An 18,257-nucleotide genomic window follows, 5' to 3' on the forward strand; every position below is an offset into this window, starting at 1 on the left:
TCTTTAAGAAATGTATAGTTTCATTTCATATCAAAACCTCGGGATGTCATGTTCTGATACAGATCAAAAGCATAAACAAGACATTATAAGCCTTTCAACAGTTATTTACAACTACTGGCCTATAATCCAAAAATCTCTCATCGTCCTCCGACTATGCTTGGGGTCCACTACCTGTAACATAAAAAGCTGAGTAGGTCAGGCTTGAGAGCCTGGTGATCATATAGAGTTTTCAACCCACAGTAGTAATAAACTTATTAAGTTCACCAATCAACAAAAACCCTGATTACTCGTTCCCGTTATCCTCACTTTACGTCCCTAAACACTTTTCACAAGGGACCTAACCTAAAGAATATAATCGGGATGGACACTACTGCTAAGGGGTTTCCTCAGCCATACATGTCCTAAAGGCAACCATGAGGGGGACGGAGTACAGTGAATGAACACTCTAGTTCATTAACACCTACAGGTTGCGGACCTGCTAATGTCTCCCACTGGACTGTCTAGAAAGTCTGTGGTCGTCATCCAAACTCCGCTAGATGACTGGATATCAAAACACATCGAAGCCTCTCATCAATTTTATTTTATCACACATCACTATCTACCCATGTTCTACCCAACATATTTGTAGATAAAAATACTTATACAGTTTAAAACTTGTATAAAACATCAACTCAACAGTCACCTCAAATAAACAATTAATATATTTACACATAGCACGTATTATAAGGTAAATACTTCATATCTATGTGTAAAATGAAAGTGACTATACACTCACTTGATTTGATGATAATCGGGCAGCAATTCGTTTCCTAAAACGATCGTTTCTAATAAAACCGAGAGTTTTATTGAGAAACCGGGCTCTACAAAGGTCGGGCTTCGAAACCGAAAAGATAAATTTTTCGGGCCTCTCGGGCACTTTGTGGAGTATTCCGGGCTTTGGAATAAGTATCGGGGCTTCGGGGGATTTGAAAATAGCCAAAATAGTGAAAAAGGGGCCAAAATTGCCAATTTCTAAATTCTAGCCGGGAGGGTTCGCACCCTTCTATTTATAGGGGCGAGGCTTTTGATCGGACGGTCAGGAGGGAAGACACGCATCGCAGATCCGGAGGCTTGCAGGGGGGTGGCTCGCACATGGTCTGCGCATGCGAGGGGCTCGCTGTCAGTCTGTGATTGGACCGAGGTCTAGGTCAAAAGTAGGGTGGGTTCGTGGCAGCTTGCGAGAGTTCAGACATGTGCTAAGAGGGTATGTGTCGCACCGCTATTGGACCACTTCAGATAAGGCCAGGTGCTCGGAGGACTCAGCAGCTCGAATGACTCAGCAGCATTTTTGGACACGTGACGCGTTTTGAGCGAGGGTGACGTGGCAACTCATGACTATGCGGATTTTCTCGATTTTCGCGCCAAAACTTCTAAAATCCATATCTTTCGCATACGACCTCCGTTTTTTACGTTCTTTATATGCAAGCGTAGCTAAAATTACGCTCTACAAATTCTGTTTAGACTTTGTCGGCTAATTTTGACTTTAATTTTTTTATTATTATTTTTAACAGATCGGGACAGGAAATCCGTTAAAAATTCATAACTTCTTCATCCGACGTCCGTTTTCTTCAGACTTTTTACCATTGTGCTACTAATGATGAGACCTTCGATTCTCGTTTAGGTCGTGCCGGATAAAAATCACTCGATCTAAAATTCGAGTTTTTTAGCTGTCTACTGCTAAGCTGAAACTTCGAAAAATCATAACTTCCTCATACGAAGTCAGATTTGGGCGTTCTTTTTATCGAACTTCTCAGTTTAACGAATACTATGACTTTCGTTTAGATCACTAAGGCTAAAAATTAATTTATCAAAAACTCACATTTTACGACATTCAGCACCGTGCCGGTTTTGTCGCGAAACTTCGACAGGTCATAACTTATTCGTTATAACTCGGATTTTGGTATTCTTTATATCCCCGAAATCCTTGTTTCAACCACTACAACTTTATGTAAAGATATCGAGCTTATCTCACACTTTAATTTTGACGCTTATTTTTATTCTTAATTAATTAAACCCTAATAATTAAGCATAAAACACATAATTCCTTTTCATTTCTTCAAAATGAGTTACAAAGGTTAACCTAGACTATCATCTCAATATAAATGCCTAGGCTAGAAACACGAGTGTTACATTAAACACCTTACTAAATCTAGCCTATACATCATCCTCGTAAGTAGATCAATCAGTATAACGAGTTGGAATTACTAAAAAAATCTTATTTATAGATTCATGATACCGACAATGAATATAAATATACATTATATGAAGGTAAAGTTAAGTGTAATTTAACTTACAGAGATTTCTTAGACAAAAGTCCGGAAATTGCAATGGCAGAACTTCGGCCTGATAGCAACTAGATGTCAGGCTCTTAGGGAGCTAAGGGTTTCACCAAAATACCCTAAATCTAAGGAAAATGGGGCTAATGTTGAGAAAAACTCAAGAGAAGGAGTGAGAATTGTGTGGAGAAAGAAGTGAGCTTAATTCAGTATTTATAGGCCTAAATTTGTGTTGTGCCCTGCGTCCAGAGTAGGTGCGCACTACGCACTGGTCCGGTCGGCCCTCTGAGATGCTGACTGATAGGTGCATTTTATGTACCTATTTTGCACGTCTATTTCTATATTTTCATTGCATTTTACTTCATAATTCTCGCATTTAATTAATTATTTGGGCACTTGCATGTTTTATTTGGAATGCATGTTATTTCATTGTTTTTGATTAATTTTGTAGGCATTATGGAGCTTAGAGCATTGGAACTATGAAGACGAGCTTGGAGCTTGGAGCATTGGAGCATGAAGAGAAGATGGACTGGTCATGTCATTGAAGAAAACATGAAGACATAACCCGAGTCATTGTATATCATCATAGCAAATGACTACATTTCAAACACATGTTGTGTCACACCGACACGTGTTGTTTTTGTCCTTTTTATGACATAGTTGAGCAACATGACTCGTGGTGAAGTTAGACCGAAGACGAAGCCAAGTCTGAAGACTTATTGGAGTTTTAGCAAAAAGGCATGGCCATGCTAAAAACACGTAGGCAAAAAGGCTTGACCATGCTAAAAATGCATGGTCTTATGGCGAGTATGTGAGTCCTTAATAAAGTAAGGGAAGTCGCCATTTTTCATCAAATATGGTTTTGGGAGCAAGTTTTGACGATTTTAGGAGTTTTTTTTGGGAGTTCTTGAAGGCTAGTAATCATTGCAAACGTTTTTTATTTCCAATTTTAAGAATTAAACACTTCCATTTCCATCTTTTTGTTGTTTGATTTGTTCTTATCCATGTGTGTCTAAGAACCCCTAATTTCTATTTCTTGTTCAAAACATGTTGATTGCTTGACTTGACGCATATGGCTTGATACTTGATTTATGATTATATTCTAGTGATTATGTTATTGTTGAAACTAGAATCCGTGAATTTGAGTTATATTTGACTGGCCACTTATATTAATTAAATTTTTGTGTAGTTAATTAACTTTTATGGCAACTAATCATTTTATAAAGTTAATGATTGGTAACAAACAATAGGTTTTCTTACTGTAGAACATATATCACATGCTTTCACACTTTCGAGCGTATGAGAAGAAATGAACATTGTTGGGAAGCTTGTACAAAACTTAATATAACTTTTCAATACAATCTAAGAGCATGTTTAAGTTGAATTCGTAAATATAGGTCTAGTGTAACGACCCGTTTCCGGTATGTTAATTAATTTGATTTGGGCTAAGTTTTCATAAGGGACTCGGCGAGTTCTAGCCTGACTCGCCGAGTCAGGTCGCGCATCTTGTGCACGCGGGAGCCGGCGACTCGGCGAGTCCATATCCTGGACTCGGCGAGTCCGTCCGTCTGGGTGAAACCCTAACTCCCCGGGTTTGCTCACTATTTAAACCCCATTATAGCCTCCATCTCGTCACTTTCCCCCTGAGAGCACTGTGAGAAACCCTAAACCTTCCTCTTGTGAACTTATAAGTGATCTTGTTCCATTTTGTGAAGGGGTGAAGAAGGAGAAGAAGAAGGAAGCAAGGAAACGAGCTCTAGTGCCAAGATCCAAGATCAAGTGTGAACTTATTGAGGTATTTTCGGAGTTCTCTCCTGGTTTCATGCTTTAACTTCCATTAGAACTCTTTTAAGGACTATTTGATGCTTGTTCCAAGCTTTATACTTGTTTGATTGTGTTGTTGAGCCGAAATACCTTTGGATCTGAGTGTTGGGGTGTTGAAGAGTCCAGATCCACTGTCTTTTTGGAATTACATTGCTTATTAGCCATGGATCTACCCTTATTGTGCATATTTTAGTCTTATTTCCCTCATTCATGTGGTTGTGCACGTAAAGTTGGAAACTTTACGTGGTAAAACAGCTTAATGGACCTAGATCTATCATTTGCATGTGTTGGATTCAAGAGAAATCGAGTAAAAACTATGTTGCATGGCGGCGACTCGGCGAGTCGGAGGAACGACTCGACGAGTCAGGTCGCGAGTCCCGAATTCTTCAGTTTCTTCAGTGTCGAGTGTCCGAGGTGAGTTAGGGAGTGGACTCAGCGAGTTAAGAGTAGACTCAGTAATGGAGGGACTCGGCGAGTTGTTCATACAACTCGGCGAGTCCAAGGCAATCTCCTTGAGGATTAAGAACAACTCGTCGAGTCTGTTCATCTGACTCGGCGAGTCGGATGAAGATCATCTGAGTTTTTGGATCCAGAGGATACTCGTCGAGTCGATGCCACACTCGACGAGTGACAGCTGGTAAGAGTTGAGCGGAGAGTCTAGGACTCGGCGAGTCGGGTATCCCGACTCGGCGAGTCAGCCCTGAGTAAGTCAACTTTGACCAAGGGTAAAAGAGTCATTTTACCCTGAGTGTAGTGCTAGTGATTGATTGAGTGTGTTTATGGATTTGTAGCCGAGGAGATTCAGGAGCAGCAGCCGTTAGCTTTCCGAGCCGCACTCTCATCCGCTAGCTTACGAGGTGAGTTTCCTTCCCGTAGGGGCGGGTCTAAGGCCACAATGCCGGCCCGTCCAGTTAATAGTAGTTTCCAGACTTCGGTCGGATGTAGTAGTTAGTATGTTGATGCCTTCGTGGTTCAGACATGTTTTATGTGCTATGTGTATGTGTTATGTTCCGGGCCACGGCCCGATGCAGTATGCTGTATAAATTGTTATGATATGCTATACTATGTGCAGTCAGTCCCGGACCTCGGTCCGATGCAGGGGACACGGTCCCAGTTAGTTCCGGACTTCGGTTCGATGCAGTTAGTTCCGGACTTCGGTCCGATGCAGTCAGTTCCGGACTTCGGTCCGATGCAGTTAGTTCCGGACTTCGGTCCGATGCAGGGGACAAGGTCCCAGTCAGTTCCGGACTTCGGTCCGATGCAGTTTCCGGGCTTCGGCCCGATGCAGTGGGCAAGGCCCAATATGTGTTTATGTGTTATTGTATGGTATGTGGTAGTTTGGGGGAGCTCACTAAGCGTCGTGCTTACAGTTTCAGTTTTGGTTTCAGGTACTTCCGCAAGCAAAGGGAAGAGCTATGGGTGACGGCATCGCACACACCACCGTTTCAGCTTTAGTTTGGATTGATTTAGTTGTTGTTTTGGATATAGCATGTTACATTTTCCGCACAGTACTTTATTATCTTTTGGGACATATCACGCATGGTTTATCTATATGATACTCTGATTATAGTTTTGATGGTATTAAAAACGAAATTTTCGGGTCGTATTTTTGGGTCGTTTCAAGTTGGTATCAGAGCCCTGGTTTGAGGGATTCGGATACACTCTCGGGTATATCTGAACTCAAACTAAGGGGAAATAAAAGATTTTTAATAAAATGTTTTTACAAAAGAATTGTTTAAAGATAGAGGTGTGTGCATGCGGTCAACCGAGCTCAAGTAAGTACTCCCAAGTTACCCATACAAGTTATTTGTTCAATTTCAGTTTAGTAGAACAGCATGCTAGAATAGGGCTAAGGGTGTAGGAGAATGCCTTATGTGCCTGCTTATGTGTTACAGCTCTATGAATATTGCATGCTAGAATTGAGTAGACAGCAGTAGGATAGCCTGTTTAGGTTATGCCTGATAGTGTGAGCTTAGCATCCTATGCTAGTGCAATTTCTTGTTATAAGAATAGCTTGCGTGAGTCTGTTTCCCTTGTCCGAATGCTGCTTGCTTTGTGCTTAGTGGGATTCCGAGTAATGGGAGTTAGCCATTAGGTGGACACGTCACACCACATGTAATCAGGTTTGAATAATCCAAGAGTGCTGGAACTGGCCCTACTGCGCAGCTCTTGTTTGAGTCCAACCGTTGTAGGGACGGACCTTTTACTTGAAGGATTATCCGACCCTCATCACATGTGATGGTGTTCAGGTGATGGCTAACTGGCAGTGCAAGGAGACCTACAGCAGCTGAGGACCAGTCGTATTGAGCTCGAGTTTTCTCTAGGGCAAGCCTAGGGTGAGAGTAGCAGAAAATAGCAGCGGTAGAAGTGACTTGGGGAAGTCGAGGCAGTTCTTGAGGAAAGTACGGATAGATGTGGAAGGTAGTAGGGGCCCATACTACTGGAAACAGAGGATCCGTACTCGAATCAAGGAAGGCCAAGATTAGACCAGGAAGCTAGTAGTCGTATTATGATCCCTTGAAATATTTCAATGTTCTGATATTGTTATGATATGTTTCAGAATGGTAGTTTTGCGTCCGAGGCCAGCAGCCGGCAGTTCAGATGCCGGAGGAGGATCAGGATCGGGATCCGACCCGGAGGTCGGACAGATGGATGAGCAGACCAGAGAGTTCCTTTCTTCTGAGATTACTCGCATCATACTTGAGCAGACTCCTGTGATCTTCGGTTCGATCAAGGAGGGCATTTTGGAGATGATGGATGAGAGACTGAGTACCTTCCGTACTGAGATGGCGGCCGTGATGGGGTCGCGCACACTCACTTTCAGGGAGTTCAGGGCGTGCGGGGCTCCTGACTACCACGGGGCACGGGACCCCATAGCGAGTACCAGGTGGTTGGCGGATGTGGCCAACGCATTCGGCACTAGCAGATGTCCCGAGGGGGACAAGGTCAGATTGGCGTCCTGTCTCCTGAAGGACAGGGCACGTGACTGGTGGGAGGAGGTAGGACATACCATCGGGGATGATGCGGCATTGGATGCCATGACCTGGGCGGATTTTTCTACCAGGTTCAGAGCGGAGTTCGCACCGGTCATTGAGGTGCAACAGTTAGCCAGGGAGTTCCAGGATCTTACCCAGACTACCGAGACGGTGGCGGAGATCACCGCCAAGTTCAGGGAGCGGGCCCTTCTTGTTCCTCAGTATGCAGCAGACGAGGAGATGAAGAAGGCCCGTTATCACGAGATGTTGCGGAGCGACATTCGTATGTTTGTGAGCCGGTCCAGTTGCAAAACACTGGACGACATGATTGCTAGAGCCAGAGAGAGGGAGATTGATCTCGAGATGGAGAGGAAGAGGAAACCGGAGGCGGTTTCGGGTGCAGGCAGTGTGGGCAAAAAGCCCAAGGTTTCAGATCACAGGTCCAGGGGTCAGCAGAGCCACGGTCGATGTGGCAAGTGTGGGAGGTTGCACGAGGGGGCGTGCAAGGCAGGGAGTTCCGGCTGCTACAAGTGCGGACGGATCGGGCATATGAGTAGGGATTGTACGGCCCCTGCCACTACGGTTACAGCAACGGATCTGATTTGCTTTCAGTGCAATCAGAGGGGACACAAAAGGTCCCAGTGTCCCAGTTTAGCTGCAGCAGGGAAGGTGCATGCGCCCACCCCTGCTACTTTGAGGATCACGGATGGCCGTCAGGGCCGAGCTGATGCGCCGGTGGCGAAGAGCAGGGCATTTCAGATGACAGCAGAGGAGGCGCGAGCGACTCCTGATGTGGTGACGGGTATGTATATTTCTTTCATCTCTTAATTATTAATATATCGTTTGAATATTATTTGATGGTACGCTTTATTTAGGGTCGTTCTCGGTGAACGGCATCCCTGCTTGGGTATTGTTTGACTCGGGGGCCACCCGATCATTTGTATCGCTTGCGCTTAGCAAGAGATTTAGCAGAGCTCCGGGGGAACTGGATTGTCCGTTAGAGGTGGAGATAGCAGATGATAGGACCGTGAGGGTCGACAAAGTATATAGAGGGTGTTCCCTTCAGATATTTGAGGAGCAGTTTTCAGTGGATTTGGTTCCGATTCCCCTGCGCGGGAATAAGGTTATTGTGGGAATGGATTGGCTAAGCCCCAACGGGGCGGTGATTGATTGTGAGCTTCAGCTAGTGAGGGTTCGCACTCCCAGTGGGGGAGAGATAGTGGTTCAGGGCGAGAGGCCCCAGCGAGGATTGACCTTCTGCTCTGCCGCTAGGGCGAGGCGCTACGTTCAGCAGGGTTGTGCCGGTTATGTAGCCTACGTCTTGGATGCCCGGGATAAGGGCAAGACGACGATCGATGATGTTCCTATTGTTCGAGATTACCTGGATGTGTTTCCCGAGGATTTGCCGGGGATACCTCCTGAGAGGCAGGTTGAGTTCAGGATCGACCTGGTTCCTGGTGCGGCTCCGATAGCCAAGGCACCATATCGACTTGCTCCCCCTGAGATGCAGGAGTTGTCTACACAGCTTCAGGAGCTGTTAGACAAGGGTTTCATTCGACCGAGCAGTTCGCCTTGGGGAGCGCCGATCTTATTTGTGAGGAAGAAAGACGGGTCGCATCGGATGTGTATTGATTACCGGGAGTTGAACAAGGTAACGGTGAAGAACCGTTACCCACTTCCGAGGATAGATGACTTGTTTGATCAGCTCCAGGGAGCGTCTTGGTTCTCCAAGATCGACCTACGCTCCGGTTACCACCAGATGAGGGTCAGGGATGAGGATGTACAGAAGACTGCTTTCAGGACCCGGTATGGTCATTATGAGTTTGTGGTGATGCCATTTGGGCTCACCAATGCCCCAGCCGCGTTCATGGATCTCATGAACCGCGTGTGTAGGCCGATGCTGGATCGGTCAGTGATAGTGTTCATCGATGACATCTTGGTGTATTCCAAGACGCAGGGTCAGCACGAGGAGCACCTGCGGGAGGTGTTGGAGACTTTGAGGAGGGAGAGACTGTTCGCTAAGTTCTCCAAGTGCGAGTTCTGGTTACGCGAGGTGCAGTTTCTTGGGCATCTCGTTAATCAGAAGGGTATTTTGGTTGACCCGGCCAAGATTGAGGCCGTGATGCAGTGGGAGGTCCCGAGGTCTCCATCTGAGATTCGGAGCTTCCTAGGATTGGCAGGGTACTATCGGAGGTTTATTCAGGATTTCTCCAAGATAGCAGTGCCGCTCACCCGACTAACCAAGAAGTCGGTAGTTTTTCGTTGGGGACCTGAGCAGCAGGCGGCGTTCGAGACTCTCAGGCAGAGATTGTGCGAGGCTCCGATCCTTACCTTGCCAGAGGGTGTTGAGGATTTCGTGGTCTATTGTGATGCTTCGATCACAGGTATGGGAGCAGTGTTGATGCAGCGAGGCCATGTGGTGGCTTATGCTTCGAGACAGTTGAAGCCTCACGAGGCTAATTATCCTACCCACGACTTGGAGCTGGGGGCAGTTGTATTTGCCCTCAAGATTTGGAGACATTACCTGTATGGGGTCCGCTGTACTATCTACACGGACCACAAGAGTTTACGATACCTTATGGATCAGCCGAGTTTGAATATGAGACAGAGGAGATGGTTGGACGTGCTGAAGGACTATGACTGTGAGATCCTGTATCATCCAGGGAAGGCCAACGTGGTGGCCGATGCCCTGAGCCGCAAGGTGTCGGCGGCCCCTATCAGGGATTTGTGTATGAGGATGACGGTAATCACTCCTTTGTTGGAGCGGATCAAGGAGGCTCAGATGGAGGGTCTCAAGGAGGAGAGGCAGAAGTGCGAGAGGATAGTGGGTCGAGTAGCTTCGTTCGACTACGACAGTCGGGGTTTGCTGACGCTTCATGGTAGGGTGTGGGTACCGTACTGGGGTGGGGTACGGCAGGTATTGATGGACGAGGCTCATAAGTCTCGATTTTCTATCCATCCAGGGGCGACGAAGATGTATCGAGATCTTCGACCTGATTATTGGTGGCCCTGCATGAAGCGGGACGTCGCTTGGTACGTTGAGAGGTGTTTGACCTGCCGGAAGGTCAAGGCGGAGCACCAGAGACCTCACGGCAAGATGCAGCCGTTGGATATTCCCGTGTGGAAATGGGAGGACATCACCATGGATTTTATCACCAAACTTCCCAGGACCGCACGTGGAGTAGATTCGATATGGGTAGTGGTGGATCGGCTGACGAAGAGTGCCCATTTTATTCCGATCCAGGAGAGTATATCGGCGGAAAGGTTAGCCGATATCTATGTGCGAGAGATTGTGGCACGTCATGGAGTGCCGGTATCGGTAGTGTCGGACCGAGATGTTCGCTTCACGTCCAGATTCTGGAAGCGGTTTCACGACGAGATGGGTACTCGTCTCCATCTCAGCACCGCTTTTCATCCTCAGACTGACGGGCAGAGCGAGAGGACGATTCAGACTCTCGAGGACATGCTTAGGGCATGCGTCCTGGATTTTGGGGGCTGTTGGGATACGTATCTTCCTTTAGCGGAATTCTCGTATAACAACAGCTATCATGCGAGCATTGATCGACCTCCTTTTGAGATGTTATATGGCAGGAAGTGCAGGACCCCGATTTGTTGGGGCGAGGTCGGTCAGCGGGTTATGGGGAGCACGGAGGTGGTGCTCAAGACGACGGAACTGATCCAGCAGGTCCGTAGTAGACTGCAGACTGCGCAGAGTCGGCAGAAGAGCTACGCCGACAAGAGGCGTTCAGACTTGGAGTTCCAGGTAGGAGACATGGTTCTTCTGAAAGTCTCACCTTGGAAAGGTGTCATCAGGTTCCGGAAGAGGGGCAAATTGGGCCCCAGATTTATTGGTCCTTTCAGGGTTTTGGCCCGGGTGGGCCGGGTTGCTTATCGGTTAGATCTTCCTGCGGAGCTCAGTTTGATACACAACACCTTCCACGTGTCGCAGTTGAGGAAGTGCCTAGTGGACGAGACAGCGGTCGTTCCCTTGGAGGATATCCAGGTCGATAGCGGCTTGAATTATATCGAGAAGCCGATAGCAATTTTGGAACGGAAGACCAAGACCTTGAGGAACAAGGTAATTCAGCTGGTAAAGGTGCAGTGGCAGCATCGGAAGGGGTCTGAATGGACATGGGAGGCTGAAGAAGAAATGAGAACGCATTACCCGGAGTTATTCGCAGGTCCAACCGTAGCAGACTTCGAGGACGAAGTCTGAAACAAGTGGGGGAGAATTGTAACGACCCGTTTCCGGTATGTTAATTAATTTGATTTGGGCTAAGTTTTCATAAGGGACTCGGCGAGTTCTAGCCTGACTCGCCGAGTCAGGTCGCGCATCTTGTGCACGCGGGAGCCGGCGACTCGGCGAGTCCATATCCTGGACTCGGCGAGTCCGTCCGTCTGGGTGAAACCCTAACTCCCCGGGTTTGCTCACTATTTAAACCCCATTATAGCCTCCATCTCGTCACTTTCCCCCTGAGAGCACTGTGAGAAACCCTAAACCTTCCTCTTGTGAACTTATAAGTGATCTTGTTCCATTTTGTGAAGGGGTGAAGAAGGAGAAGAAGAAGGAAGCAAGGAAACGAGCTCTAGTGCCAAGATCCAAGATCAAGTGTGAACTTATTGAGGTATTTTCGGAGTTCTCTCCTGGTTTCATGCTTTAACTTCCATTAGAACTCTTTTAAGGACTATTTGATGCTTGTTCCAAGCTTTATACTTGTTTGATTGTGTTGTTGAGCCGAAATACCTTTGGATCTGAGTGTTGGGGTGTTGAAGAGTCCAGATCCACTGTCTTTTTGGAATTACATTGCTTATTAGCCATGGATCTACCCTTATTGTGCATATTTTAGTCTTATTTCCCTCATTCATGTGGTTGTGCACGTAAAGTTGGAAACTTTACGTGGTAAAACAGCTTAATGGACCTAGATCTATCATTTGCATGTGTTGGATTCAAGAGAAATCGAGTAAAAACTATGTTGCATGGCGGCGACTCGGCGAGTCGGAGGAACGACTCGACGAGTCAGGTCGCGAGTCCCGAATTCTTCAGTTTCTTCAGTGTCGAGTGTCCGAGGTGAGTTAGGGAGTGGACTCAGCGAGTTAAGAGTAGACTCAGTAATGGAGGGACTCGGCGAGTTGTTCATACAACTCGGCGAGTCCAAGGCAATCTCCTTGAGGATTAAGAACAACTCGTCGAGTCTGTTCATCTGACTCGGCGAGTCGGATGAAGATCATCTGAGTTTTTGGATCCAGAGGATACTCGTCGAGTCGATGCCACACTCGACGAGTGACAGCTGGTAAGAGTTGAGCGGAGAGTCTAGGACTCGGCGAGTCGGGTATCCCGACTCGGCGAGTCAGCCCTGAGTAAGTCAACTTTGACCAAGGGTAAAAGAGTCATTTTACCCTGAGTGTAGTGCTAGTGATTGATTGAGTGTGTTTATGGATTTGTAGCCGAGGAGATTCAGGAGCAGCAGCCGTTAGCTTTCCGAGCCGCACTCTCATCCGCTAGCTTACGAGGTGAGTTTCCTTCCCGTAGGGGCGGGTCTAAGGCCACAATGCCGGCCCGTCCAGTTAATAGTAGTTTCCAGACTTCGGTCGGATGTAGTAGTTAGTATGTTGATGCCTTCGTGGTTCAGACATGTTTTATGTGCTATGTGTATGTGTTATGTTCCGGGCCACGGCCCGATGCAGTATGCTGTATAAATTGTTATGATATGCTATACTATGTGCAGTCAGTCCCGGACCTCGGTCCGATGCAGGGGACACGGTCCCAGTTAGTTCCGGACTTCGGTCCGATGCAGTCAGTTCCGGACTTCGGTCCGATGCAGTTAGTTCCGGACTTCGGTCCGATGCAGGGGACAAGGTCCCAGTCAGTTCCGGACTTCGGTCCGATGCAGTTTCCGGGCTTCGGCCCGATGCAGTGGGCAAGGCCCAATATGTGTTTATGTGTTATTGTATGGTATGTGGTAGTTTGGGGGAGCTCACTAAGCGTCGTGCTTACAGTTTCAGTTTTGGTTTCAGGTACTTCCACAAGCAAAGGGAAGAGCTCTGGGTGACGGCATCGCACACACCACCGTTTCAGCTTTAGTTTGGATTGATTTAGTTGTTGTTTTGGATATAGCATGTTACATTTTCCGCACAGTACTTTATTATCTTTTGGGACATATCACGCATGGTTTATCTATATGATACTCTGATTATAGTTTTGATGGTATTAAAAACGAAATTTTCGGGTCGTATTTTTGGGTCGTTTCATCTAGTCAAAGAGCGTGTTTTTGTTAGATAATTTGACAAACGAGGGGTATTAGAGTGTGTTAATACCTTTCAGTACCAACTTAGAATAACAATCATGAATTACATCAAGTCATAATCAAGTTAAATGACAACATTGAGAACTATAACTATAACTATTTCAACAACTTGTTTACAAATCTATTTCCTTTTTCTGCATGTTTTCAAAGTAGATTCCCAAGCATGATACTTAGAAGGGAATAGGTAGAAATGAGTTTTTAGAGTGTTGGAAGGTTCAGGTCACTAAATTTTATATTCATTTTATATTCTTCTAGAATTTGAAATTTTGTTATAATTGAGCATTTACGAACAACGAGACTAGTCGTGAGTTCCAAAAGCCAACATGTATCTATTATTATGCTTCGGTGTTGAAAACCTCTTCATTTTCTATTTTGCACGAGTAGCTTCAGGAGGCGTGTTCATGTGTGATTAGGTCGCTTTAAGATTTTTTTTATGAAAAACAAACAAGTCTAATCTTGAGGCACGAATCATTTACTAACTCAACCGATTCAAGAAGATTAGGTTCCCTTGGATTGGACAAAAAACAAAATAGAAAAGAGAAATACTTGTAACGCCCGCGTTTCTCGGTAGGCATTAATAAAATGATGTAACTATAATAGTCAACAATTGTAACCCTTTATAATAATCAATAAAGATAATTATTTGAGTATTATGTGATCTATGTGTAATTATATGTAGTATACGTGCTTAAATCAATAGAATAAAATAAGAATAAAATACACGTCTAAAATAGAACATTAATTAGGCTGAATATCCTTGATGAAAGAGAAAGTAGTCATGATGAGGATTCCAAAGATATAAGGAACGCTCTAATCCGATGTATATCGAAGAAGTTACGGTTCGTTGAAGTTTCGCGTTCGACCCGATATGACATCAAGTGTCGTAAATAGTTAATTAGAGATAGATCACTTATTAGCCTCCGTGATCTAAACAAAAGTTGTACGTGCATATAGAGAACGTCTAAATCTGACTTCATAAGAGAAAGTTATGATTTTTCTAATATTTCATCGTAACTGTATTAGCATAGAAATCGAGTTTTAGATCGATTAATTTTTAGCCAAAACCATCTAAATGAGCTACAAAGATCTCGTTAATAGGAGTCCATTAATATAAACATAACACTTCAAAAATCATAAAAATTTTAAATTTTCAAAAACAATCATTAACCATAATCGTTTACAAAAAGAACCATTGTTTCAAAAGTAAAGTCATATGAGGGTGTCCCAAAAATCAATATCATGAAAATAGGAAGCTGTACACGATTAGGTCTTCGCTTTCCCACGATCCTCTAAAGTATCTAAAACAATAAACTAAAATTGTAAGCCAAAACACGGTGAGTTCCCCCAAGGTACCATCACACGGCATAACAAAGAAAGCATGCAAATATGAGCCTTCAGCCTGACTGGACCGACCTGCAGGGCCTACAACCTATCTGGACCACTATACGGGCCTTCAGTTTTTACGAGGCACTCCAAGGGTTGAATCTTAGATCCATTGAAATCTACCGATGTTCTAATAAAAGCTCTAGCCTACTAACCAAGAATATGCCCAATTTAGGTCAAATAAAGGTCAAACTACATACCAACGATTTCCTGTGGCTCAACCTTGACCACCTGTCGGACAATAGGTGATGGCGTTGGCACTCCTTCCGCGACCCATGCGGGACAATCTGGTTTGAGATGACGCAATTGGTGGCATAGAAACCACATCCGTTTGTTTTTGTAATCGCGCACAACATGCCATTTCTCTCCATATTTGTAGCATTAGAACTTGTGGCAAGCAAACCTATGGGTTCTTCCACACTTGTTGCAAATGTTGAAGTCCCCTCGACTTCTAATACTCGGGCTAGCCACATCAAAATCCTCGCTTATACTCGAAAGTGTTGAATCATGTGCCCGCTTCCTCTTCCCTCGCCGCCTTCCCACTTCATGATCTCCCTCCCTAGCTATTTTAGTACTTTAATTCTGTCACAGTCTGAGTGAATGCAATCTGATTCTCAATCTCAACAGCCAACCTGTCAGAGATCCGATCAATGATACTAGGTAACTCTTCCAGTAAAATCTGTGAATCCTCAGCGGCAATATAATCGCGAAATTAATCCCCTTGAAGGCATAATGCATAACTCACCTTCGATCTTTCGGAGCAAGAACTAGCAATAGGATCCTCCTCCTAAAAAATTTTGGGGCTCTATAATCCTTGAACCCCTGATGAGGGAGAGTTCAAGCCTCCAACTGACCTGCTGCAATCTTGACCCGGAAAACCCCGAGATCCTCATCCAAGAGCTCCACGATCCCTTCCTTGATGGTACCAAACATCACAGGAGTCACATCCAAAATACCGCAAGTGATTTATGTCATAAAAACTCACGTATCCTCTGTTACAACTAGCATTTTGCTAGGAAATTATGTGCTCATGTAAACGCTATCTATGATAATACTTGTAACTCTAACTTGATGATATGCATTATGTTCATTTTAATGACAACAAATTCAATCGGGGTTCACCCAGTAAAGTTCAAAACTCTATACAAAACATATCAAAAAGTCAATTGGGAGTTGAAAACCCTAAAAATCCCGATTTAAGATTATTATGGACTAGGATTTTCTTATTGGGCCTATAGGACCAATGAGCATTCAATTCGACTATTTTGGGCCTAGAAACCCTAATTGGGTTCAAAATGGACCCACATTCATCAAACTTAACATATTGGGCCATGTGGACCTAAAATGGTTCATGCTAACCCTAATGGGCCAAGTTGGGCCATAAAAACTCCAATAGCCCTAATGGGCCATAAACCTCATTTCTTTGGTTCTAATGGGCCGTGAACCATCCTAAGGGACCAATAGGCCGAAAAATATTATGAGGCCTATGAAATTCGATCAAAGCCAAGGATTTGAGCCCAAAGCTATTTCACCTTCATTCATTGAGCCCATTCTCGGCCCAATGTGTTTATATATAAAAAAAGAAAAGGATTTGCATGGGAAGAGGTGTCACCACCTCTTCCCATGCAAATCCTTTTCTTTTTTTTAGAGGGTAACCAAGCTAATTACATGTCATACATCTAAGCAAAAACATTAGCCATGGTGTATTAACCACTAACCTATCTCTTCATTCTCCTTATCTTCGGCCGAGAACACACACCACCACCATCTTCATTTTCCTCAAACTCTTACTAGAAATCTCTCAAGAACTCTCCTCATTCTCTCTAAATTTTCGAGATTTGGTGTGTGTCTTCAAGAGGTTCTTATCTAGATTATCCTTCTTGGTAAGTTATCATCATGCACTACTTGTTATCCTCCATTCCTATGCTAAAATTTCATACTTACAAAGCTTCATTTCTTGACCATGTTTCCTAAAAACATTCAAGTTCGAAAACTTCTTCAAGGAAGCAACTAAGGCCGAAAACACTTTCAAATCTCCTTCATCTCTTCATCAAAACCGATCCAAACCCCAAAGTGAGTTCGTACCCCCTTGTTTTCGGTTTTCATATGTTTTTGGGGGAGAATACAAGTACTATGTGATAAATCTAAGTATTATGCATGTTATGTGTGTGTTTTTTGTGAAAATATGGTTAAATATTATAGATCTCTAAAACTATAGTAAAAATGGTTGAGTTTGTTAACTAAAATACTCAAAACAACACTCTTTAAGGGTGAAAAATCTTAAACATGCATGCTTGTTGAATAAAACTACAATAAACCATGTTTAAGGACTATATTTGTCAAACAAACAAAATTTTGGGAATTTTTATGACATACACGGTTTTCATGAGGAAAAAAAGAGTCATTATATTTCAAAAATGAACTTTTATGTTATTTTGATATTAAAGGGACCATAAATGAAAATTTTCGCATAATGGGCCTTTAAATGTGCTTTACGACTTTCTTGGGCCCAAAGTGAAAAATATTAAGTTTGGTGGACCAAAAATGTCATTATATGTAAACTTGATCCTTCAATGAAAAACTCACGGTTTAAGGGTTAAAAATGAAACTTATTTCTAAATTGGGCCAAAAATATGAAATTTACGGAATTTGGGCTGAAAATGCAAATTTTACAAAATAAGGGTTGGAAATGTCATTTATTATGGAAAAAGGGTTGAAAATATCAATGAATGTATTTATGGACTGAAATTGTAAATTATTTTATAATTGGGCTGAAAATACAAAGTTTCATAATTTAGTGGGCTAAAATGTTATTTTTGTCAAAAAGGACCAAAAATGTCATTTTAGGTGAAATAAGTCCTTAAATGTTTTATTTAAGTCATAAGGGACCTAAAGAGTTAATTTTGTTGAAAATAAGCCCAAATTGTAAAGTTACAACTTAATGGGCTAAAGATTTCCATTATAACAAAAATTAAGCATTTTACGTCTTTTTGATAAATATTTAAACTCAAATAAAAATGATGTAACGAACAGAAACAAATTACAATGATTACATGTTTATTAGGCCTAATAACCACTATACATGTTTATTGGGCCTTCGTGGTCCAATTGCATGTTTATTGGGCCCAATTCCTTCTTTACATGTCTATTGGGCCTTAGTGACCCAATTACATGCTTAATGGGCCTAAATCACCTTTTACATGTTTATTGGGCCTTTGTGGTCCATTTACATGCTGATTGGGCCTGGACTATTCATTATATGCTTAATGGGCCTTAAAGTGTCATTTTGCATACTCAACAAGCCTGGAAATAACTTACATGCCTAATGGACCACAGATGTCCCTTTTCCATGTTGGTTGGGCTTTGTCTTTTCATATAAATTCTTAATTGGTATGTGCAAGAATCTAAATTCATATAAATCTTATATCGTGAAATTCGAATAATTATACATTAAC

This window comes from Lactuca sativa, chromosome 7, assembly GCF_002870075.4.
Source record: "Lactuca sativa cultivar Salinas chromosome 7, Lsat_Salinas_v11, whole genome shotgun sequence".
NCBI classification, from domain to species: domain Eukaryota; kingdom Viridiplantae; phylum Streptophyta; class Magnoliopsida; order Asterales; family Asteraceae; genus Lactuca; species Lactuca sativa.